General features: G+C 36.0%; 1 pseudogene; it reads left to right on the top strand.

The window, feature by feature from the left end:
• The first annotated feature begins 13,191 nt into the window (after positions 1–13,191).
• On the top strand, positions 13,192–25,678 carry LOC125124522 (olfactory receptor 2T27-like; annotated as a pseudogene).
• Positions 25,679–26,084: the final 406 nt, after the last annotated feature.

The following is a 26,084-nucleotide window of genomic DNA, read 5'->3' as shown; positions in this document are numbered from 1 at the left end:
ATTGAGGTTCTCCTATGTTGGGTGCATAAAATCTTGGATTGATCCTTTGGTCATTATGTAACATCTTTCTAGGGGTTGAATCAGAGCACAGCTGCTGGCCTACACAACAGCCACAGCAATATCATATATGAGCTATGTCTGCAACACACACCACAGCTCACAGCAATGCCAGACCTTTAACCCACTGAGAAAAGCCAGAGATCAAACACATATCCCCATGGATATTAGTCAGGTTCAAAACCTACTGAGCCACAAAGAGAACTCCTACTCCAGCTTTCTTTTGATTTCTATTTGCACAGAATATATAGAGATTAACATACTAAGTGAACTAAGTCAGAGAAAAAGAAACATCATATGGCATCACTTACACATGAAATCTAAAAAAAAAAGGATAAAAATAAACATCTTTTCAGAACAGAGACAGGCTCACAGATTTTAAAAATAAACTTATAGTTAACAAAGGGGACAGGTAGGGGGAAAGGAGGCACTGGGGTTTGGGATTGCCATATGCACACTGTGGTATATAAAATGATTTGCCATGAGCGACCTGCAATATAGTATAGGGCATTATCAATATTCTCTGATGATCTATATTGGAAAAGAATATAAAAAAGAATGGATATGTGTACATGCATAACTGAATCACTTTGTTATAAACCAACTATACCTCACTAAAACTTTAAAAGAAATAAAATTTAAAAATTAATTACAAAAAATAAATAGGTCACAAAGGAAAACAGAAAGAGAGATAAGAAGGAACTACAAAACTGTCGGAAAAGATTAATGAAATGTTAAAAGTTCTTGCCTATCAGTAATGACTTTAAATACAAATAAATTAAAATTGCCCCCAAAAAGACATAGAGTGGGGAATTCCCTTTGAGGCTCAGTGGTTAATGAACCTGACTAGGATCCATGAGGATGTGGGTTTGATCCCTGACCTTGCTCAGTGGGTTAAGGATGTGGTATTGCCTTGAGTTGTGGTGTAGTTTGCAAATGTTACTTGATCCCATGTTGCTGTAGCTGTGATGTAGGCCAGTGGCTGTAGCTCCAATTTGACCCATGGCCTGGGAACTTCCACATGCCCAGGAGCCCAGTAGGAGGCCTGACTATTTGTGACTCCAGAGGCAGGTCTGTATATTAACATATACACACTACTATATATAAAAATAGATAAGTAACAAGTACCTAATATAACACAGGGGAAATCAATATTCTAATAATGTATATGGGAAAAGAATCTGAAAAAAATGGATATATGTATATGTAAAACTGATTCACTTTGCTGTACTGAAACTAACACAACATTGTAAGTAACTATAATAAAATCTTTGAAAAGTTAAAAAAGTAAAGATAATAAAAGGATATTTCTTATACATCGATGTGAAAAAAAAAAGACCAGAGGCAACAAATATGTAGATGATGTGAAGAAAATTCACACCAGAGACAAGAAAATTACAAATGAGAAATCTCACTGGTAAAGGCAAAGATAATATAAAAATAGGAAATCACCATTTCAAAAATATATCAGTACTAGCAATCATGAGAAGAGGAGAGGACAAATGAAGAACACTGAAAATGCATTTGAAATTAAGAGACCAGCAACCAGAATGAATTCTGTACACACATAGATGGTTATATTGAAATCTATGGGAACCACAGGAAAAAAAACTATAATAGAATCCACTCAAAAAAGAATATGAAATCAAGACACAATACTAAATATAGAGAAGAAAACAAAAGAGGAAGGGAAGAAAAAATACCCAAATTAACAATCCCCCCAAAATAAGACAGGATTAAGATGGCAGAATAGAAGGACTGGAGCTCAACTTCTCTCATAAAAACAAAACCAAAAAAAATACAACCAAATGCTGAACAAACTTCAACCAAATGGACTGGAAACTTTCAAAAAGATATCCTAATACAGAAAACAAAGAGGAGGCCACATCAAGAGGTAGGAGGGGTGATTATGCGAAATAAGCAACCCCATACCTCCCAGATGGGAAGCCCACAGACTAGAGAGTATCACAGAGACTCATCTACAGGAGTGAGATTTCTGAGCCCCATGTCAAATGCCCATGCCAGGAGATCTGGCATTGAAGGAAATAGCCCCCAGAGCATCTGGCATTGAAGGCCATTGGGGCGTGTGTCCAGAAGCTCCATGGGACTGAGAGAAACAAGACCTCATTCTTGAAAGGTGCTCACAGATTTTTCATGTGCACTTGGTCTCAGAGCAAAGCAAAGTCTCCATAGGAATTTGGGTCAGACCTTATTGCAGTTCTTGGAGGATCTACAGGGAAAACAGGGGGTGACTGTGGCTCATGTGGGGGAAGAACTTTGGAGGCAAACTCTCAGGAATAATCATCAATGTGTATTTCTCTGGAGGTGGCCATTTTGAGACAATCTGGCCCCACCCATGAGTTATGAGAAGCCCCAGGCCAAACAATAATTCAGGTGGGATCGCAGCCCCACCCATCAGTAAACAGACTGCCTAAACACCCCCAGGCACACAGCCACCTCTGATCTCACCCAGAGACAAAGTCCCACTCACCAGAGGGATAGGAATCAGCTCCACCTACCTGTGGGCGGGCACCAGTCCCTCCCATAAGAAAGCCTACAGCAAGCCCCTGTACCAACTTCAGTCACGAGGGAGGCAGATACCAGAAGTAAGAGAGGCTACAAGACTACTGTCTGCAAAAAGGACACCACACCAAAAACCTATAAAAATGAAAAGACAGAGAACTATAACTCAGATAATGGAGAAAGGAAAAACCTCACAAAAACAACTAAGTGATCTAGAGATTATCAGCCTCCAGGAAAAAGACAATAGACCGTTGATACTGAAAATGATGCAAGAAATAGAGATAATAGCCAAAAACTTTCCTAACATGGGAAAGGAACCACTCACTCAAATCCAGGAACCATGAGTACCATATAAAATAAACCCAAGGAGGAACACCCTGAGCACATATGAATCAAACTGACCAAAATTAAAGACAAAGAAAAAATATTGAAAAGAGTTAGAGAAAAGAAACAAATAACATACACGGGAACCCTGATAAGCTTATTGGAAGATTTTTCAGCAGAAACTCTGCAGGCCATAAGGGAGTGGCATGATATACTTAATGTGATGGAAGGAAAAAACCTCCAACTAAGATTATTTTACCCAGCAAGGATCTCATTCAGATTTGAAGGAGAAATCAAAAGCTTTACAGATAAGCAAAAGCTAAGAGAATTCAGTAACAGTACACCAGCTTTAAAACAAATACTAAAGGAACTTCTTCAGGCAGAAAAGAAAAGGCCACAACCAGAAACAAAAATACCTCAAATGAAAAGGCTCACCAGTAAAGACATATATACAGTAAATATATGAAATCATCCATACACAATTATGCTACCATAATCAGAAATCATGAGAAGAGGAGGGTACATATGCATGACACTGGAGTTGCACTTATATATGTGTGTGTGTGTGTGTGTGTGTGTGTGTGTGTGTATTCCTATATCAAAACTTCAGGGTAACTGCAATTGAAAAATCTACAATTGATACAAAAACAAACAAGAAAAAATCTACTCAAATACAATGCTAAAGATAGTCATCAAACCACAAGAGGAGAGAACAAGAGAAGAAGGGAAGAAAAAAGAGCAACAGAAACAAATCCAAAGCAGTTAATAAAATGGCAATAAGAACATACATATCAATAATTACCTTAAATATTAATGAATAAACACCCAAACCAAAAGACATAAACTGGCTGAATGGATACAGAAACAAGACCCATACATATGCTATCTTCAAGAGACCCACTTCACTTCTAGGGACACACGCAAATTAAAAGTGAGGAGAGGGAAGAAAATATTCCATGCAAATGGGAATGAAAATAAAGCTGGAGTAGCAATACTCATATCAGAAAAAATAGACTTTAAAATGAAGAATATTTTAAGGGACAAGGAAGGTCGCTACATAAAAATCAAAGGATCAATCCAAGAATTTTAAACATTTACACACCCGTCATAGGTTCATCAGAAAATATAAAGCAATTGCTAACATCCTTAAAAGGAGAAATTGACAATAACACAATAATATTGGGGGACTTTAACACCCCACTTACAGCAATGGACAGATCATCCAGACAGAAAGTCAATAAGGAAACACAGGCCCTGAATAAAGCATTAAACCAGATGGTCTTAATAGATATTTATAGGACATTCCATCCAAAAGAAACAGAATACACATGCTTCTAAAGTACACATGGAACATTCTCTAAGATAGATCACATCCTGGGCTACAAATCAAGCCTTGATAACTTGAAGAAAATTGAAATCATATCAAGCATCTTTTCTGACCACAATGCTATATGACTGGAAATCAACAAAAAGAAGAAACCTTCAAAAAACAAAAACACTTGGAGACCACACAACATGCTACTAAACAACCAATGGATCAGTGAAGAAATCAGAGAGGAAATTAGTAAATACCTAAAAGTGGAGTACCTGTTGTGGTTCTGTGGTTAATGAACCAGACTAGCATCCATGAGAATGTGGGTTTGATCCTTGGCCTAGCCTGGTGGGTTAAGGATCTGGCATTCCCATGAGCTGTGATGTAGGTCACAAAGGAAGCTTGGATCCTGCATTGCTGTGGCTATGGCATAGGCCAGTGGCTACAGCTCCAATTGGACCCCCAGCCTGTGAACCTCCATATGCCACAGGTATTGTCCTAAAGAAAAGAAAGAGAAAAAGACAAAAAAAAAACCTAGAAGCAAATGACAATAATGATATGACACACCAAAACCTATGGGATGAAGCAAAAGCAGTTCTAAGAAGGAAACTTATAGCAATAGAAGCCTACCTCAGGAAACAAAAAAACAAAAAGCTCAGATGAGCAACTTCAATTTATATCTAAAGCAGCTTGAGAGAGAACAGACAAGACCTAAAGTTCACAGAAGTGAAAAAAATCATGAAGATTCGAGCAGAAATCAATGAAATAGTAACAAAGAAAACCGTAGAAAAGTTCAATGAAAGTAAAAGCTGGTTCTTTGAAAAGATCAACAAAATTGATAAACCCTTAGTCATACTTCTTAAGGAAAAAAAGAGAGAGGACTCAAATCAATAAAATTAGAAAAAAAATGGAGAAGTAACAATGTACATCACAGTAATATAAAGGATCATAAGAGACTACTATATTCAACTATAAGCCAAAAAAATGGAAAACTTAGAAGAAACGGACAAATCTTAGAATAGTGCAATCTTCCAAGACTAAACCAAGATGAAAGAGAAAATATGAATGGATCAATCAAAAGTACTGAAATTGAAACTGTGATTTAAAAATTTCCAACAAACAAAAGACCAGGACCAGATGGCTTCACAGGCAAGTTCTATCAAACATTTAGAGAAGAGCTAACACCTATCCTTCTGAAACTATTCCAAAAAAATTGCAGAGAAAGGAACACTCCCAAACTCATTCTGTGAGGCCACCATCACCCTGATACCAAACCAAAGATACCACAAAAAAGAAAACTACAGGCCAATTTCACTGATGAACATAGATGCAAAAATCTTCAACAAAATAATAGCAAACCAAATCCAACAATATATTAAAAGGATTGTACAACATGATCAAGATGGATTTATCCCAGGGATGCAAGGATTCATCAATATCCAGAAATCAATCAGTGTGATACACCACATTAACAAACTGAAGAATAGTAACCATATGATCCTCTCAATAGATGCAGAAAAAGCCTTTGACAAAATCCAACACCCATTTCTGATAAAAACCCTTCAGAAAGTGGGCATAACAGGAATCTACCTCAACATAATAAAGGCCATATATGACAAACCCACAGCTAACATCAGTCTCAATGGTGAAAAGTTGAAAGAATTCCTGCTGAGATCATGAACAAGACAAGGATGTCCACTCTCGACATCATAATTTTGAAGTCCTAGCCACAGCAATCAGAGAAGTAAAAGAAATAAAAGGAATCCAAATTGGAAAGGAAGAAGTAAAACTATCACTATTTGAAGGTGGCATGATACTATACCTAGACAATCCTAAAGACTCTACCAGAAAACAGTTAGTGCTCATCAATGAATTTGGCAAAGTTGTAGGATACACAGAAATTGACTGCATTTCTATATACTATCTATAAAATATCAGAAAGAGAAATTAGGGAAGCAATCCCATTTACTGTTGCATCAAAAAGAATAAAATACTTAGGAATAAACCTATCTAAGGAGACAAAAGACCTGCACTTTGAAAACTATACAGATGGAAAGACATACCATGCTCTTGGATTGGAAGAGTCAATATTATCAAAATGACTATATTACTCAAGGGAATCTAGAGATTCAACCAAATTCCTATCAAAATACCAAGGACATTTTTCAAAGAACTACAACATAATATATTAAAGTTTGTTTGGAAGCACAAAAGACCCAGAATCCTGACATCCTGAAAAAAAAATGGATCTGGAGGAATCAGGCTCCCGGACTTCAGACTATACTACAAAGCTACAATCATCAAGACCATATGGTTCTGGCCCAACGACAGAAATACAGATCAGTGGAACAGGATAGAAAGCCCAGAATTAAACCCACACACCTACAGCCAACTAATCTATGGCAAAGGAGGCAAGAATATACAATGGAGAAAAGAAAGCCCCTTCAATAATTGGTGCTGGGAAAACGGGACAGCGACATGTAAAAGAATGAAATCAGAACACTTCCAAACACCATACACAAAAATAAACTCAAAATGGATTAAAGACCTAGATATAAGATCAGATACTGTGAAACTCTTAGAGGAAAACACAGGCCAAACTTTTTCTGACATAAACGACAGCAGCATCTTCTCAGATGGACCACTTAGAGTAATGACAATAAAAACAGAAATAAACAAATTGGACTTAATTACACTTAAAAGTTTCTGCACAGCAAAGAAAAACCGAAACAAAGGGAAAGACAACCCACAGAGTGGGAGAAAATATTTGCAAATGAATCATCTGACAAAGGATTAATCTCCAAAATTTATAACCACCTTCTACAGCTCAATACCAAAAACACAAACAACCCCACAAAAAAATGGGCAGAGGATCTAAACAAACAGAATTGTCTGTTTTGGTCTTCCAATGAAGACCAAAAAACACATGAAAATTGTTCAATATCACAAATCGTTTTAGAAATGCAAATCAAAACCACTATGAGGAACCACCTTACACCAGACAGAATGGCCATCATCAAATAGTCTACAAACAATATATGCTGGAGAGGGTGTGGAGAAAAAGGAACCCTATTACACTGTTGGTGGGAATGTAAATTGGTGCAACCACTGTGGAAAATAGTATAGAGATTCCTCAGAAAACTAAACATAGAACTACCATTTGATCCAGCAATCCCACTCCTGGCTATCTATCCAGAGAAAATGATGACTCGAAAAGACACATGTACCCCGATGTTCATTGCAGCACTCTATACAATAGCCAAGACATGGAAACAACCTAAATGTCCACTGACAGAGGATGGATCAAGAAGGTGTGGTTCATACACACAATGGAATATTACTCAGCCATTAAAAGGAAAGAAATAACAATATTTGCAGCAACATGGATGTAACCACAGAAATTATCATGCTAAGTGAAGTCAGTCAGTTAATGAGACGCCAACATCAAATGCTATCACTGACATGTGGAATCTGAAAAAAGAACAGAATGAACTTCTTTGCAGAACGGATACTGACTCACAGACTGACAAACTGATGGTTTCCAAATGAGATAGGTTGGGATGTGTGGGGATGCACTGAGGTTTTGGGATGGAAATATTATAAAATTTGGTTGTGATGATTGTTGTACAACTCTGAATGTAATAAAATTCATTCAGTAATTTAAAAAATCCCGAAATTTAAGAAAATGGCAATGAATACATTCTTACCCATAATTACATTGGATATAATAGATTAAATGCTCTAACTAAAAGACACATACTGGCTGAATGTATACAAAGACAAGATCTATATATATACTGTCTACAAGAGACACACTTCAGATATTAGGACACATACAGACTTAAATTGAGGGTATGGAAGAAGGTATTGAGTGCAATTGGAAACCATAGAAAAGTGGTAGCAATATTCTTATCAGACAAAATAGAATTTAAAATAAAGAAGGTAATAAGATGTAAACAAGGAGTCTTCATATAGATCAAAGGATCAATACAAGAAGAGATAAAAATTGTAAACATAGATGCACCCCCTAGGAGCGCCAAAATATATAAGGCAACTGTTAACAGCCATAAAAGGAGAAATCAAGAGCAACACAATAATTGTGGGGTATTTTAACACCCCACTTAAATCAATGGATGGATCATGCAGAAAGAAAATCAACATGGAACCCTAGGCCTGAAGTAACATCCTGGACCAGAGAGACTGAACTGATATTTATAGAATGATCTATCCCAAAGCAGCAGAATATACATTCTTCAAAGTGCACATGGAACATTCTCAAGATAGATCACATCTTGGGCCACAGATTAAGCCTTGGTAATTTTTTTAAATGATGTTATTTCAAGCATTTTCTCTCTTTTTGCTTTTCTTTTTTAATGGCCACATCCTTTGTATATGGAGATTCCCAGATCCAGAGTTGAATTGACCTACAGCTGCTGGCCTATACCTCATCAATGCCAGATCCAAGGCGTGTCTGTGACCTACACTATAGATCACAGCAATGCAAGATCCTTAACCCACTGAGTGAGACCAGGAATCAAACCTGCACCCTCATGGATATTAGTCAGATTCATTTCTGCTGAGCCATGACGGGATCTCCTCAAGCATTTTCTCTAACCACAATGCTGTGAGGCTAGAAATCAATGACCAAAAAAACCAAACACCAAAACAAAACCGCAAACAACAACAACAACAACAAAACCTCTCCTGGAAGCTAAACAATATGCTATTAAACAATCAACGGATCTGTGAAGAAATCAAAGGGGAAATTTGAAAGATACTTAAAGACAAATAACAATGAATATATGACAATGTAGAACCTATGAGACACAGCAAAAGCAGTGTGAAAGGGAAGTTTATAGCAATACAATCCTATCTCAGGAAAGAAGACAAAGCTCAAATAAGCAACCTAATCTTACACCTAAACATCTAGAGAAGAAAGAAGAGACAAAGGCCAACATCAGTAAAAGGAAAGAAATCATAAAGATTAGGGAAGAAATTCATGACACAGAGACAAAGAAAACAATAGAGAAGATCAATGACACCAAATTTATTTCTTTGAAAAGAACAACGATATTGATAAATATTTAGCCAGACTCACCAAGAAAAAAGGGAGAGGGTTCAAATCAATAAAATTAGAAATGATAAAGGAAAAATACCATATGATATCACACATATCTGGTATCTAATATACAGTACAAGTAAATCTTTCCACAGAAAAGAAAATCATGGACTTGGAGAATAGACTTGTGGTTGTGTGGGGGAATGGGGAGGGAGTGGGAGGGATTGGGAGCTTTGGGTTAACAGATGCAAACTATTGCTTTTGGAATGGATTAACAATGAGATCCTGCTGTGTATCACTGAGAACTATGTCTAGATACTTACAATGGAGCACTACAATGGTAGAAAAAATTTATGTATACATGTATGTGTAACTGGGTTCCCATGCTGTACGGTGGGAAAAAAATAGTGTGTTGGGGGAAATAACAATAAAAAATAAGTTAAAAAATAAGAAATGATACAGGAGATATTACAACTGATGCCAAAATAAATAAATAAATAAAAAGGATCATAAGTGACTATTAATAACAACTGTATGCCAATAAAATGAAAAACAGAAGACAGATAGTTACAAAGGTACACCCTACCAAGACTAAACCAGGAAGAAATACAAAATATGAATAGACACAAGTACTGAAATTGAAAATGTCATTTAATAACTTCTATAAACAAAAGTCCAGGACCTGATGGCTTCACAGGTGAATTCCATCAAACATTTATAGAAGAATTAACACTTACTCTTCTGAAACTCTTCCAAAAAAGAAGGAATATTCCCAAACTCATTCTATGAGGCCACCATTACCCTGATACCAAAACCAGACAAAGATACCACAGAAAAGTAAATTATAGGCCAATATCATTGATGAACATAGATGCAAAAAATCCCAATGTAATACTAGCAAGCTAAATCCAACTATATATTAAAAGGATCACACATCATGACCAAGTGCAATTTTTCCAAGGGATGCAAGGATTCTTCAATAATTGCAAATGAAACAGTGTGATAAACCACATGAAAAACTGAAAATTAAAAGCAATATGATTATCTCAATAGATGCAGAAAAAGCTTTTGACAAAATTCAATACGCATTTTTGATTAAAATTCACTGGATGGTAGGCACAGAGTGGATCTACCTCAACATAATAAATGCCATATATGACAAACCCACAGCTAACATCATTCTCAATGGTAAAAAAACAAAAGCATTTCCACTAAGATCAATAATAAGACAATGATGTCCACTTTCACCACTGTTGTTCAACATAGATTTGGAAGTCCTAGCCACAGAAATCAGAGAATAAAAATAAATAAATGGAATTCAAATTGGAAAAGAAATAAAACCATCACTGTTTCAGATGACATAATACTATTAGAGTATCCTAAAGACAATCCTAGAAAATTGTTAGAGCTCATCAAGAATTTGGTAAAGTTGCAAGATAAAAAATTAATACACAGAAATTCACAACATTTCTATATACTAACAATGAAAGAGAGACCATCCCATTTACCACCACATCAAAATAATAAAATACTTAGGAATATATCTGCATAAACAGACATAATATCTGTACTCTGAAACTGTAAGATGTTGATGAAAGAAATCAAATGAAACAAACAGAAACATATAGCATGCCCTTGGATTGGATGAATAAATACTGTCAAAATGGCTATATTATCCAAGGCAATATACAGATTTAATGCAATATCTATTAAATTACCAAAGACGTTTTTCACAGAACTAGGAAAAATATTTTAAAATTTGAATGGAAACACAGAAGAACATGAATGGCCAAAGCAATGTTAAAAAAATGCAGCTGGAGGAATCAGGATCCCTGACTTCAGACTCAACTACAAAGCTACAGTCTTCAAAACATTAAGGTACTGGCATAAAAAGAGAAATATAAATCAACAGAACAAGATAGAAATCCAGAAATAAACCCAAACACCTATGGTCAACTAATCTGTGACAAAGGAGGCAAGAACATACAGTGGAGGATAGATAGTCTCTTCAATATATGATGCTGGGCAAACTGGACAGCTACATGTAAAAGAATGAAATTGGAATGTTCTCCTAACACCATAAACAAAAATAAATACAAAATTGATTAAATACCTAAAGGTAAGTCCAAATACTTAGGTGGGATAAAACTCCTAGAGGAAAACATAGACAGAATGCTCTTTGAAATACATCACAGCAACATCTTGTTTGATCCACCTCCTAGAACACTGACAATTAAGACTTAATAACCAAAGTTCCATTGTGGTGTGGCAGAAACAGATCCGACTAGGAACCATCAGGTTGTGGGTTTGATCCCTGGCCTCGTTCAGTGGGTTAAGGATCTGGCATTGCTGTGATCTGTGGTGTAGTTCTCAGACATGGCTTGGATCTTGCGTTGCTGTGGCTGTGGTGTAGGCCGGCAGCTATAGTTCCAATTTGACCCTAGCCTGGGAACCTCCATATGCCATACACCATGGGTTCTGCCCCAAAAAGCAAAAAAAAAAAAAAAGACGTAATAAACCAATGGGACATTATAAACCTCAAAACTTTTGCATAGCAAAGGAAACCATTCAAAAAATGAAAATACAACACACTGAATGGGAGAAAATATTTGCAAATGATGAAATTGACAAGGCCAAAATCTGCAAAATATACAAACAATGCATACAACTCAACAACAAAAATATTCCATCCAAAATGGTCAAAAGGGAGTTCTAATTGTGGTTCAGCAGTAACTAGTATCCACGAGGACATGAATTCAATTACCTGGCCCTGCTCAGTAGGTTAAGGATCCAACATTGCCATGAGCTATGGTGTACTACATAGACATGGCTCAGATATGGCACCCAGTCACTGCAAGGCAGAGGAATGCTTCATGAAGCATGGATCCCTGGAGAATGGGTAGGAAGTATCCAGAAGAAAAATGGAAAGAGTAGAGAAAAGTGTCCCTAGAAAAGGGACAAAGTTAGATAGTAAGAGAGAATTTGTCTGAGAAAGAATCAGCTTGAGAAGATAGCTATAACTATCATGAGGCAAAACCCAATTTGTTCCTATGCTTAATGAAGGCAAAATAATCAGAACTGTCTGATTCCACTATGCCTTTCTATTATGTATAACAGAAATACGTTTAGTTCACATCAACCAGAAACTTCATAAGTAGGACAAATGCCTTCAGATGAGTAAAATCAGTTATGTCTACCATTGCAGCTACAGTAAACTAAAATGATTGTATATTGACAAAGTTACAACAATCAATGAGAAGACAGAGAGCTAAATATTTACACCTTATATTATAGTATAATATCCACGATCAATGTCTGGATCCATTCCATTGCTAAACATAAACTGTTACACTCAAAACGGCTGGGCAGAGGGTAAGAAAATGTGTAAAGCTATGAACTCATGGACTATCAAAAATGGAGGGCTATAGTTTTTTTCTCATGTTCAATTGTTTAGCAACTATAGTAATTTCGGTTTAAGCCCTTTGTGTACTAGCAACATAAGTATTATCAGTAGACCAGAAACTGATTTATTTGATACTGATATCAAATATCTAAATGTGGGATTTAGCTTGGCCACATATTATTTGAAATTGCATTTATCTGGAAAACAACAGGTAAAACAAGAAAATCTCCAGAATTTTTTTTCCTGTTTTAACAATATGACCTCATGTTAGCAGATGAAAAGAAGCTATGATTATATTTTCACAGATAACTGTTGGGTCCTGGATTGCAGGTGTGCTAAATTCCCCATCTGTGAGAAAAGGGAAATCAATCACTTTTTCTGAGATGCCAGCTGTCTTATTCTCTCTTATGAGGACAGCTCAAGCTATCTAGTGGTGATGGTGATCAGCACTGTATTTATTATTCTTCCACCACTCTCATTATAGCTTACTACCTTAGCATTTTCCTCACCATTATGAGAGTAAAATCTCTGAAGGGGAGGAACAAAGCCATAGTCACATGTTCTTCTCACCTGATTGTGGTGAGTCTCTACCTGGATCCAGGCATAGTGGTGTATATGACACCTGACTCCCTCCACACCCCAGCATTGGGTCACGGTCTCTCCATGTCCTATACAATTCTCACCCCCATGCTGAACACCTTTATATAGCCTGAGGAACAAAGAGGTGGTGGGTGTACTGAGGAAAGTACTGAGTGGCAGTTGGATTGTGAAATAAAATTAAAGCTCTGGAGGTTTTGGAAAAAATGGCTATTTATGCAGCTTAATGTGGTCTTGAACACAGCAGGGCATCTCAGCATTATTGGTTATGTTTGCAACATCTTCATCTTAAATCAAAAATAAGCCTTTCTTCACTGTGTTCTTTATGGCTCTTGTTAAGTAAGTTTCATATTAAACACAAAGAAAGAAAGAAATGATGAACAGCCAGATCAGCATTTATAATTATATTTACAATATCTGAAAACTAAACTAGACTTTTCCTCACCACCAGCTCAAGCCCAGTGAATGTTCCAGCCCTGATCAATCCATATCAAGTTGTGCCACTGGATCTGAATGGCCACTGGGGAAAACATTCAACCATGCTCTGGGTGTAAGTGAAGCTGCAGATGCTCCTACAGTCAAAGTGTTGTACTTCTGTATGCACATGGACCCCACTTACTTTAACATACCCGTCCATTGGAGCAAATGCCCCAATATGGGGAGAGTCAAAAACATACATAAAGAGAACAGAACCAGCTTAAGCCCTAACCCCAGGGTTTCTGCTCCAGCAATTTAGGATTAGACCCTCCCTCCCCTGACAGAGCATCTCCTTTACTTTCTTTGTTATGTGTGCACTTTCCCATTTGATTGTGTGATTTGATGATGGCCCCTGAGCAGAGAGATGTCCTGCTTCACATGCTTCACTGACTCTAACCTCTCCCATATCCAGTCACACCCATTACCAAGGTGATAGGTACAAGCATGCCCAAAGACATGATTAGGTCTGCATCAAAATCAACCCTCCCACCAAAGGCATTGAGTACACAGAGCCTGTATAAGGATGCTCACATAGGAACACTCTTTTGAGACCACAATAGGGAACAGTTTCACCTAGCTTCATAGAGCCAATGAAAAGTAAAGCAAAAAGAAAAGGCAGAGGAACTACTCGCATATGGAAAAGAAAAAGCAAACCCATAAAAAATAATAAAAAAAAGAGAAGGGAATAGGATGGAAAGAATTTGGGGTTAATAGATGCAAACTACTGCCTTTAGAATGGATAAGCAATGAGATCTGTATAGCACTTGGAACTACATCTAGCCACTTATGGAGCATGATATTGTGAGAAAAAAGAATGTATATATGTATGTGTGACTAGGTCGCCTTGCTGTACAGTAGAAAATTGACAGAACACTGTAAACCCGCTGTAATAGAAAAAATAAAAAATAATTAAAAATTCCAATAAAAAATAAATACCAAATGTTTTCAAAACACTGGTAATAAAAATGTCAAGTTGGTATATTTTACCATAGAATCCTATCTCAGCAATAAAGGAATTAATTACAGACATATTCAAAAACAAAGACAAATCTAAAAATAACAATGCTAATTGAAAAAATCAAACAAAAAGAGTACATATTTTATTATTCCATTTATTTAAATTTTTTTGAAAAAGAAAATAATTTTTAATTACAGAATTGAATTAGTATTTGCTGAACAGGTAGACAGAAAGCAGAGGGAGGAAGTGATGATGATGGAAGAGGATGGAACTTTTGGGAGTGGTTTATATGTTCATATTCTTTTTTAAAATTGTTTTATTACAGTTGATTTACAATGTTATGTCAATTTCTGCTGTACAGTAAAGTGATCCAATCATACATATTAATATACATTCTTTTTTCATAATATCCTCCATCATGTTCCATCACAAGTAATTAGAAATAGTTCCCTATGCTATACAGCAGGATCTCATTTCTTATCCATCCCAAATACAACAGTTTGAATATACTAACCACAAAATCCCTGTCCATCCCACTCCCTCCCCCTCCACCCTGGCAACCACAAATATGTCCTCCATGCCCATGAATTTTTTTTTTCTGTAGATAAGTTAATTTATGCCATGTTTTATTTCCTGATATAAACAATATCATAAAGTATTTGTCTTTCTCTTCCTTACTGAATTCACTTAGTATGATAATCTCTAGTTCCCTCCATGTTGCTGCAAATGGCATTATTTTATTCTTTCTTACAGCTGAGTAGTATTCCATAGTGTATATGTACCACATCTTAATCCATTCATCTGTCATTGAACAATTAGGTTGTTTTCATGTCTTGGATATTGTGAATAGGGCTTCAATGAACATAGGGGTGCATGTATCTTTTTTGAATGAAAGTTTTGTCTGGATATATGCCCAGGAGTGGTATTGCTGAATCATATGGTAGTTCTATATTTAGTTTTCTGTGGTACTTCCATATTGTTCTCCGTAGTGGTTGTACCGAATGTAAATTGTAGGAGGGTTCCCTTTTCTTCACACGCTCTCCAGCATTTGTTATTTATAAACTTATTAATGATGGCCATTGTGGAGTGATGTGAGGTGGTACCGCATTTTGGTTTTGAATTGCATTTCTCAGATAATTAGAAATTGGAGCATTTTTCCGGTGCTTGTTGGCCATCAATATGCCTTCTTTGGAGAAATGTCTATTTAGGACTTTGGCCCATTTTTTCAATTGATTGGTTGGTTTTGTTGCTGATGAGTTGTATGAGACATTTGTGTATTTTGGAGATTAAGCCCTTATTAGTTGTGTCATTTGAACTGTTTCCTCCCATTCTATAGGTTGTCTTTTTTTTAATGGTTTCCTTTTCTGTGCAAAATCTTATAAGTTTGATTAGGTCCCATTCTTTTACTTTTGATTTTATTTCTATTTCTTTGGAAGATTGACCTAAAACAACATTTGTACAGTGGAAGTTGGAAAATGTTTTGCCTGTATTTTCTTCTAGGAGTTTTATGGTGTCTTGTCTTATGTTCAGTCTTTAAGCCATTTTGAGTTCCTCAGGATTTCTTTGGCAATTCTGGGTCATTTATGGTTCCATATAAATTTTTGGACTGTTTGTTCTAGTTGTGTGAAAAATGTCATGTAACAAAAAAGAATGCATACATGTAATGTGTACCTGGGTCACCATTCTGTACAGTAGAAAATTGACAGAACACTGTAAACCAGCTATGATGAAAAAAATCATAAAAAAAATCATGAGTGATTTGATAAGCATCACATTGACTCTGTAGATTTCTTGTGTAATATGGACATTTAAAAAATATTAATTCTTCCAATCTAGGGGCATGGATATCTTTCCATTTTTTTGAATCCTCTTTAATTTCCTTGATTAATGTTTTACCGTTCTAAGTATATAAGTTTTCACCTCCTTGGTCAGATTTATTCCTAGGTATTTAGTTTTGGGGGTATGATTTTAAAATGTTTTGTACTTTTATATTACTTTTCTAATATGGCATTATTAGTATACAGAAATGCAACCAATTTCTGAATTATAATCTTATATCCTGCTACTTTGCTGAATTCATTGATCAGTTTGAGTACTTTTTGTGTGGAGACTTAGGGTTTTCTAGACATAGTATCATATCTGTGTAAAGTGACAATTTTACCTCTTTTCTTCCAATTTGAATATATTTTATATATTTGGTTCGTCTGGTTGCTGTGGCTAGGAGTTCCAATGCTGTTTTGAATAAATGTGGTGAGTGTGGGGATCTTTGTCTTGTTGCAGATTTTAGTGGGAAATTTTTCATCTTTTCTCTATTGAGTATTTTATTGGCTGTGGGTTTGTCATAAATGGCTTTTATTATGTTATGTTCCCTCTTTACCCACTTTGGTAAGAGTTTTCTTAAAATCACGAATGGATGTTGGATTTTGCCAAATGATTTTTCTGCATCTATTGAGGTGATCATGTGGTTTTTGGCCTTTCTTTTGTTAATGTGCTGTATGATGTTGATTGATTTGCATATGTTGAACAACCCTTGTGAACATGGGATGAATCCCACTTGGTTATGGTGTATCAATTTTTTATATGTTGTTGGATTTGGTTGGCTAAAATTTGGTTGAGAATTTTTGTGTCTATATTCATAATGGATATTGTTCTATAATTTTCCTTTTTGGTAGTGTCTTTGTTTGGTTTTGGTATTAGGGTGATGGTGGCTTCATAGACTGTCTCTGGGATTTTTCTTGATTCTCCAACCTTTTGCAAAATTTAAGAAGGATGAATATAAATTCTTCTTTGTATGTTTGGTAGAATTCACCTGTGAAACTATCTGGTCCAGGACTTTTGTTTGTAGGGAGTATTTTAATTATATATTCAGTTTAATTTTCAGGGATCAGTGTGTTCAATTGATCTATTTCTTTTTGATTCAGTTTTGGAAGACTGTATGTCTCTAGAAATTGGCCAATTTCTTCTAGGTTGTCAAATTTGTTGGCATATAACTGCTCATAGTATTTTTTTCTCTCTCTCTCTCTTTTGTATTTCTGAAGTATTAAGATTTCACCTTTAATTTCTTTTTTTGTTTATATGTGTTCTTTCTCTCCTCTTCCTGTTGAATCTGGCCAGAGGTTTTTCAATTTTTTTCCCCTTTCTAATAACCAGTTCTTGTTTTTAAAATTTTTTTGTACTTTTTTGACTTGCTATTTCATTGGTTTCCTCTCTGATCTTTATGATTTTCTTCCTTCTGCTGACTTTAGATTTCATTTGTTCTTCTTATTCTTTTAAGTGGTCAGTTAAATTGCCAATTGGAGATTTTTTTTTTCTTTCTTTTTTTTTTTTTTTTTTGAGGAAGGCCTGTATCACTATGAATTTCCCACTAAGCACTGCTTTTGTGGAATTCCATAGATTTTTTAATGGTTGTATTTTCATTGTCATTTTTCTCATGTTATTTTTTAATTTATCTTTTGATTTCCTCATTGACCGATTGGTGTTTTTTTAGTAAATGTTGTTTTGCCAGTTTTTTTTTCCTCATTTCTTTCCCTGTGGTTGATTTCTAGTTTCATGCTACCATTGTCAGAGAGGATACTTGAAATAATTTCTATACTCTTAAATTTTTTGAGGCTAGTTTTTTGCCCCAGTATGTGGTTTATTGTTGAGAATATTCCAATGGCCTTTGAAAAGAATGTATATTCTGACTTTTTTTGTATGTAGTGTCTTGAAAATGTCAATGAAGTCTAACTTTTCTATTAGGTCATTTAGTATATCTGTTGACTTATTGATGTTCTGTTTAGAGGATCTGTCCATTGATATGAGTTGGGTATTAAATCTTCTAATATTGTTGTATTATGATTAATTTCTCCTTTTATATCTGTTGGTATTTGTTGTAATTATTTGGGTGCTCCTATATTAGGGGCATTTATATTTATGAATGTAATATCCTCATATCAAATGGATACTTTTATCATTAAATAGTGTCATTTTTGTCTTACTTTATGGCCTTCATTTGAAAACCTATTTTGCCTGAGTACTGCAACTCCTGCATTCCTGTCTTTCTATTCACATGAAATATCTCTTTCCATCCTCTCACTTTCAATTTATATGTGTCCTTTGCCTAAGGCGAGTCTCTTGCAGGCAATATATTGTAGGGTCCATTTTTGTAACCCAGTCTGCCACTCTATATCTTTTGATTGGAGGATTCAGTCCATTGACTTAAATTTAAGGTAACTTTGATAAATATGTTTTTACTGCCTTTTTTGAACCTTGTTTTCTAGGTGATTCTATGTTCCTTTTTTGTTTTTTTCATTTTTGGTTGGATGATTTCCCTTTATTTTATGCTTATATCTCTTCTTTTTAGTTTTTGTGAATGTGTTGTTTCAATTTGATATGTGGTTGCCATGTTTTTCAAGTATGTTATCCCCTTCCTATAGTCATCAATACCATATGGTATTGGCACAATAGACAGATATATAGATCAGTGGAACAGGATAGAAAGCCCAGAATTAAAGCCACACACCTACAGCCAACTAATCTATGGCAAAGGAGGCAAGAATATACAATAGAGAAAGGACAGCTTGTTCAATAAGTGGTGCTGGGAAAACTGGACAGCCACATGGAAAAGAATGAAATTAAACTCAAAATGGATTAAAGACCTAGATATAAGACCAGACACTATAAAACTCTTAGAGGAAAACATAGACCAAACACTCTCTGACATAAAGGACAGCAACTTCTTCTCAGATCCACTTCCAATAAAAACAAAAATAAAAAAATGGGACCTAATCAAACTTAAAAGTTTCTGCATAGCAAAGGAAACCCTAAATAAAATGAAAAGATAACCCACAGAGTGTGAGAAAATATTTGCAAGTTAATCAACTGACAAGGGATTAATCTCCAAAATTTATAAACACCTTCTGTAGCGCCATACCAAAAATACAAACCACCCCATAAAAAATGGGCAGAAGATCTAAACAGACAATTCCCCAAAGAAGACATACAGATGGCCAAAAAACACACGAAAAGATGTTCAACATCACTCATTATTAGAGAAATGCCAATCAAAACCACTATGAGGTACCACCTTACACTAGCCAGAATGGCAGCATCAAAAAAGTCTACAACAATAAGTCCTGGAGAGGGTGTGGAGAAAAAGGAACACTAGTACACTGTTGGTGGGATTGCAAATTGGCGCAACCACTGTGGAAAACAGTGTGGAGATTCTTCAGAAAACTAAACATAGAACTACCATTTGATCCAGGAATCACACTCCTGGGCATCTATCCAGAGAAAACCATGACTCGCAAAGACACATGTACTCTGATGTTCATTGCAGAACTCTTCTCAATAGCCAAGACATATAAACAATCTAAACATCCATCGACAGAGGAGTGGATCAAGAAGGTGTGGTACATATACACAATGGAATATTACTCAGCCATTAAAAGTAATGAAATACCAGCATTTTTAGAAACATGGATGGACCTAGAAATTATCACACTATGTGAAGTCAGCCATACAATAAGACACCAACATCAAATGCTTTCACTGACATGTGGAATCTGAAAAAAGGACAGACGGAACTTCTTTGTGGAACAGATGCTGACTCATAGACATTGAAAACTTATGGTCTCTGGAGGAGACAGTTTGGGGGATGGGGAGATGTGCTTGGGTTGCGGGATGGAAATCCTGTGAAACTGGATTGTTATGATCGTTATATAACTACAGATATGATAAATTCATTGAGTAATAAAGAAAATTTAAAAATAATTAAATCTCTAAAAGATGATCATTTATTTTGTCTGTTTTTGTAGCAGAGCAACAAATGAGTTATGTGAGATCTTGCCAGCACAAACAAACTTTGGGCCACACTCCTGATGTTCTCATTACCTGTTCAATGTTCTGGACATACAGATGAAACATAACAGACTAGGGACTCAGTGTATGTCATATTCTTGAAAACTTGGACAAATCTCTGAATCTTTCAACATCGGTTTCCTTGTCTGAAAAGTAGAGATAATAATGTTATTTTTCTTTATAGAGTTGTGGTTTATTCATTCTTCAGTCATTTGGTAGCACATTATATGCTCCAGGAGTAATAATAAGTATCAAGATAAATGAAACATGGTAGCAGCACTCAAGGAACTCATGGTCTAGTGGTGGAGACAGATACATAAATAGAAATTAAATTTTTAAAAGGTGAGGAGTTCCCATCGTGGCGCAGTGGTTAACGAATCCGACTAGGAACCATGAGGTTGCGGGTTCGGTCCCTGCCCTTGCTCAGTGGGTTAACGATCCGGCGTTGCCCTGAGCTGTGGTGTAGGTTGCAGACGCGGCTCGGATCCCGTGTTGTTGTGGCTCTGGCATAGGCCGGTGGCTACAGCTCCGATTCGACCCCTAGCCTGGGAACCTCCATATGCCGTGGGAGCAGCCCAAAGAAATAGCAAAAAAAGACAAAAAAAAATAAATAAATTTTTAAAAGGTGAGAATAATAATATATCACAAAGGACTGCTTAAATGGTGTTAATTTCTTTATAAATATTATGTAACTAATGATTCCTTACATTATCAGACACAATCACTCCTTTTTTCAACCATCTATCAAGGCCCCTTATCAACATTTCTGCAGCCTCTCCAATATTTTCCTGTCTCACTTCAGTGTTGGGTCCATTGGCACCATTCTTTCTGCTCTGCCAACAAGACTATTGATATCTATGCTATTTCTAACCAATCTGTAGCACACTTCACCTTTTCAGCACCTCAATTTCTTATCCTCTTGTTTGCAGCACTCAGGTGTTCCTACTCATTGCATGCCCTTGTGAAATCAATTAATAAGAAGGAAAACATCCCTGAGCTCTGGGGTATTTGAGATTCAGTAGATCCTGGCTATAAAGCTGCCAAGGGTCCTGCTTTGAAACTTGACTCTGCTCCTTGATAGCTGTATGGAAAAGTTTTACTTTAGCAAAAATGGAAATAGTATTAATATTATGATCTTTTTATTCTTTATTTTAAAATTATTAAAGTATATTTGATTTACAATGTTGTGTTAATTTCTGCCACACACCAAATTGATTCAGATATACATATATAGTTTCAGTATATATATTCTTTTAAAAATATTCTTTTCCATTATGGTTTACCATAGGGTACTGAATATAGCTCCCTGTTCTATACAGTAGAAGCTTGTTGTTTATCTGAAGCTATTTCTTGTATGAATATTTGTGGCATATTTAGTAGGTTCTACTTAAATTTGATAAGTGATTTTTTTTTTGCTTTTTTGGACCATGCCCATGGCACATAGAAGTTCCCAGGTTAGGGTCAAATTGGAGCTTTAGATGCTGGCCTACACCACAGCCCCAGCAATGCCAGATCTGAACCTCATCTGCGACCACCACAACTCATGGCAATACCGGATCCTTAGCCCACTGAATGAGGCCAGGAATTGAACCCACATCCTCATGGATCCTAGTCAGGTTCATAACTATCTGAGCCATAACAGGAACTCTCAGAGAAAAATCTTAGATTCCTGAAAACTAATTTGCTATAATATATATTAAAATAAACACATTTCTCACAAACTGCACTTTGATTATGACAAAGACACATAAGGACAGATGGTTAAAATTAAAAAAAAGTTTATTGATTCAAATAAATTATTACTGGTGAGTGATTAGAAAGACCCAGGTCCTTAGAGGTCTTTGATGTGGTTCACAGAGTTTTCATAATACTAATCTCTACAGTAAGTGCTGATAATCTCAAAAGAATACAATTGGACATTTTAGTTGACTTTTTTCTCTTCTTTCTCCTTTACTTTCTCTATTATTTTTTCCTCCTCCTCTTCCTCTTGTTTTATTTCTTTTACATTCATTTGTATCTCATCCTTTTCTTCTCCCAATCCTTATTCAACTCTTTTTTTCATGAATTATTTTAACTCTAGATTTGGATAATCTTCAACAGTAGGCAGATATAACACTTGACCATTGAATTTGTCAAAGTAATCTTTCATTTTGATGTGTTTGCAAAAGTGAATAATAGCAGGGATATAATGTCCACATTCCAACACTTTTTAGTACACTCATTCATTTTATGATCCATTCTATAAAATTGTACTGAGGGAGCACTATTTAGGGGATAATTAAATACATATATCAAAGTTACTTCTCTATTACAAGTGTTCCAATTCAAAGGAAATGACATTTAAAAGAGAGGTAAATCTGTTATGTATCTTGGTAGAACAGAGTAATATGTGCTGGCAAAATTTGGATGAAGAAGAGATCACTTTTTGATCTGGTAGGGGATGAAGAGAGTTCTGAGAAAACTTTGGAAAGGGGCTGACATGTGATCACTAATAAAATGATGGGAAGTGTTTGATACAGATTGTACCAGAGGGAGCTTGGTCTAAATAAAAGGAAAATTATACAAGTAAATTCATGGAAATGGAAAGACAGACATGACTTATCATAAAACTATGGTTAAAATTATTATGAGGAAAGACATTAATTGAAATATAAAAACAATTAACCAGGTAAATTAGTGAGTAATTTGTTAAATATTTAAACACTACTATAAGTGGTATTGAGCTTGACTCACTAATTTATAAAAAGAATTTCAAAATTTGCCCTGGAGAGTGACTTAATGAGATCCATGCTTTAAGATGATTTTAATTTTAAGGGGAAAGAGACCAGAGAGTCAGGAGAAGGGACACTGAAAACTTAGAATTGAATGAAATAATAGATTTGTAAAGATGGAGGCTGAGAAATACTGATAGTTTAATATGGCTGGGCTAAGTAACTAATTAAATATATAAGGTAACAATCAAAGTTTGTCTCAAGATTATAAGCCTGAATGTTTGTGTTAAAGGCAAGATGAAGGCAGGAATAATCAGTTAGTAAGAGATGGGAGTTGAGTTCAATTTTGGTCTGATGCATTGGAAGAGTTGTCAGGGCATGTGGTGAAGGTGTTTAAGAATCTGTTAGAAATACAGAAATGAGCTTAGAAGAGACAGGTTAATATGTTGTCCTGAGAGTTTGAACCCACGGAATCAGGACCATTTTATTAATTCATGCCTCCATACAGTGTCCTATACTTAGGAGTATCCCATGTATGATTTAATGCTCTGATATTGCTATCTTGAAATTTTTAATAGTTTTGAATAAAGGGCACCACATTTTAATTTTGCTGTGTATAACATGTATTTGGTCCTGCAGGGAATGTAAAAGATTGACAAAGGAAATGATATAGACAGAAGAGAGGATCTCCTTGAGATACTTGGGGAAATGACCACATTGATAAGTCAAAAACAAAGGGGACCCGAATATGGAGCCTCATTTTCTCAGGAAATTTCAAATAATGGGTTTTTAAGTCTATAACCATTTAGATATGAAGAAGTTTTTAAATAATGGAGTAAAATGATCAGCATTTAGTATTTATAAAACAATAAGTTTAAGACTTTGTATCTTTTTCACTAGATTACAGGGTTATCATAAAATGATATAATAAAAGATACAAATGAATATCCATATGGAAGAAATGTGTAGGGCATGGTATATTAGGTGAGGCATGGAGGTTCCATGCCCTGAGTGCACCACTCTCCCCATTTCTCCACATGTTCACCAACCTATAAGCTCCCCAAGATGTTTTAAATACCATTTTATTTTGCTACGATATAGAAAGAATGGATGGGGAAAAAAGCTAGTCTAAAATAAAGGCTCAAAATTGCCCATAGGATTTAACAGATGGCTTATGTTTTTCTCTCATCACACATCAGCTGCCACAGAAGAGGCTGAGCTACGGCAAAGAGAAATAACATATCTACTACACATTTCATCCTCTTGGGCCTCTTCCCTGAGTTCCAATATGCCAGCCTCCTAGTCTACCTCATCCTTCTGATCTACCTCATTGCCCTCACAGGGAACTCCATTCTTATTTCCCTGATCTGGGTGGATGTCTACATCCATACCCCCATGTATTTCTTACTCAGCCAGCTCTCCCTTATCTACGTGTTCTACATCTCCAGCTCAGTTCCTAACATGGTCATCAACCATTATTATTATTATTATTGTTTGTCTTTTCTAGGGCTGCTTCCTGTGGCATATGGAGGTTCCCAGGCCAGGGGTCGAATCAGAGCCGTAGCTTCTGGCCTACGCCAGAGCCACAGCAATGCAGGATCCGAGCCACCTGCAACCTACACCACAGCTCACGGCAATGCCAGATCCTTAATCCACTGAGCAAGGGCAGGGATCGAACTCACAACCTCATGGTTCCTTGTCGGATTCGTTAACCACTGTGCCACGACGGGAACTCCTCATCAACCATTCTTTAGGGAAGCATAGAATCTCTTCCACTGGCTGTGGAGTCCAAATGTTCTTCTGCCTGAATCTAGGTGGTGCTGAGTGTATCCTTCTAACCCTTAGGTCTTATGACTGACTTGTAGCTGTTTGTAATCCCCTACTCTACACAATCATCATGAATTCTAAGGTTTACTGGCTGATGGCAGTGGCATAATGGACTGGGGGTGCTCTAAATTCACTCATTCAAACCACCTACACCATGAGTTTCCCTGTCTGTGGTCTGAAAGAGATAAATCACTTCTTCTGTGAGATGCCAGCCATTCTGAAGCTATCCTATGAAGACACTTCAGATTATGAGATGGTAGTTTTTGCATTTATTCTCATCCCCTTTAGCCTCATAATGGCCTCCTACATTCAAATCTTCCTCAACGTTCTCAAAATGCACTCTCCTGTGGCAAGGAACAAAGCACTTGCAACATGCTCTTCTCACCTGACTGTGGTGAGTCTCTACCTGGGGCCAGGTATAGTAGTGTACATGGCACCTGTTTCCTTCCACACCCCAGCATTGGATCAAAGTATTTCCGTGTTCTACACTATACTTACTCCCATGCTGTACCCCCTTATATATAGCCTGAGGAACAAAGAGGTGGTTGGTGTTCTGAGAAAGGTCCTGAGGAAAAAGCTCATATCAAAGTAGTTTAAAAAATATAACTGCCATAAATCTAGTTTCAATGTGGAAATCAAAGTTCCTAGCTTGCATCTTTCTTCATCTACACATAATTTCTGTCCAGGAACATAGATTATTTTAGGAATGAGTCATTGAATCTCTAGTCACCTTATTGTGTTTAAAACAAAATAATTGAGTTTAGTAAAGAATTTATTTCATAGAAGCCTTTGGAGAGAAGGGCTTTTGTAGTAAATAGATGGAAGTGTATACACTCTTTTTCCTAATCCACTCATAAAAGTGACTCTTTTTTATCATCATATAGTCAGAGAAAGCTATGACTGCTTATTGTAATTTTGGACAGAGTATGCTTGTTCTGAGAATAAAACAAAGGAGTGGGCATACATTTCCTCCAGGAAGAACTGTTTTCTCCATGTTA

The sequence above is a fragment of the Phacochoerus africanus genome, chromosome 4 (genome assembly GCF_016906955.1).
Source record: "Phacochoerus africanus isolate WHEZ1 chromosome 4, ROS_Pafr_v1, whole genome shotgun sequence".
NCBI classification, from domain to species: Eukaryota; Metazoa; Chordata; class Mammalia; order Artiodactyla; family Suidae; genus Phacochoerus; species Phacochoerus africanus.
This window is presented reverse-complemented; position numbering and strand designations above follow the sequence as displayed.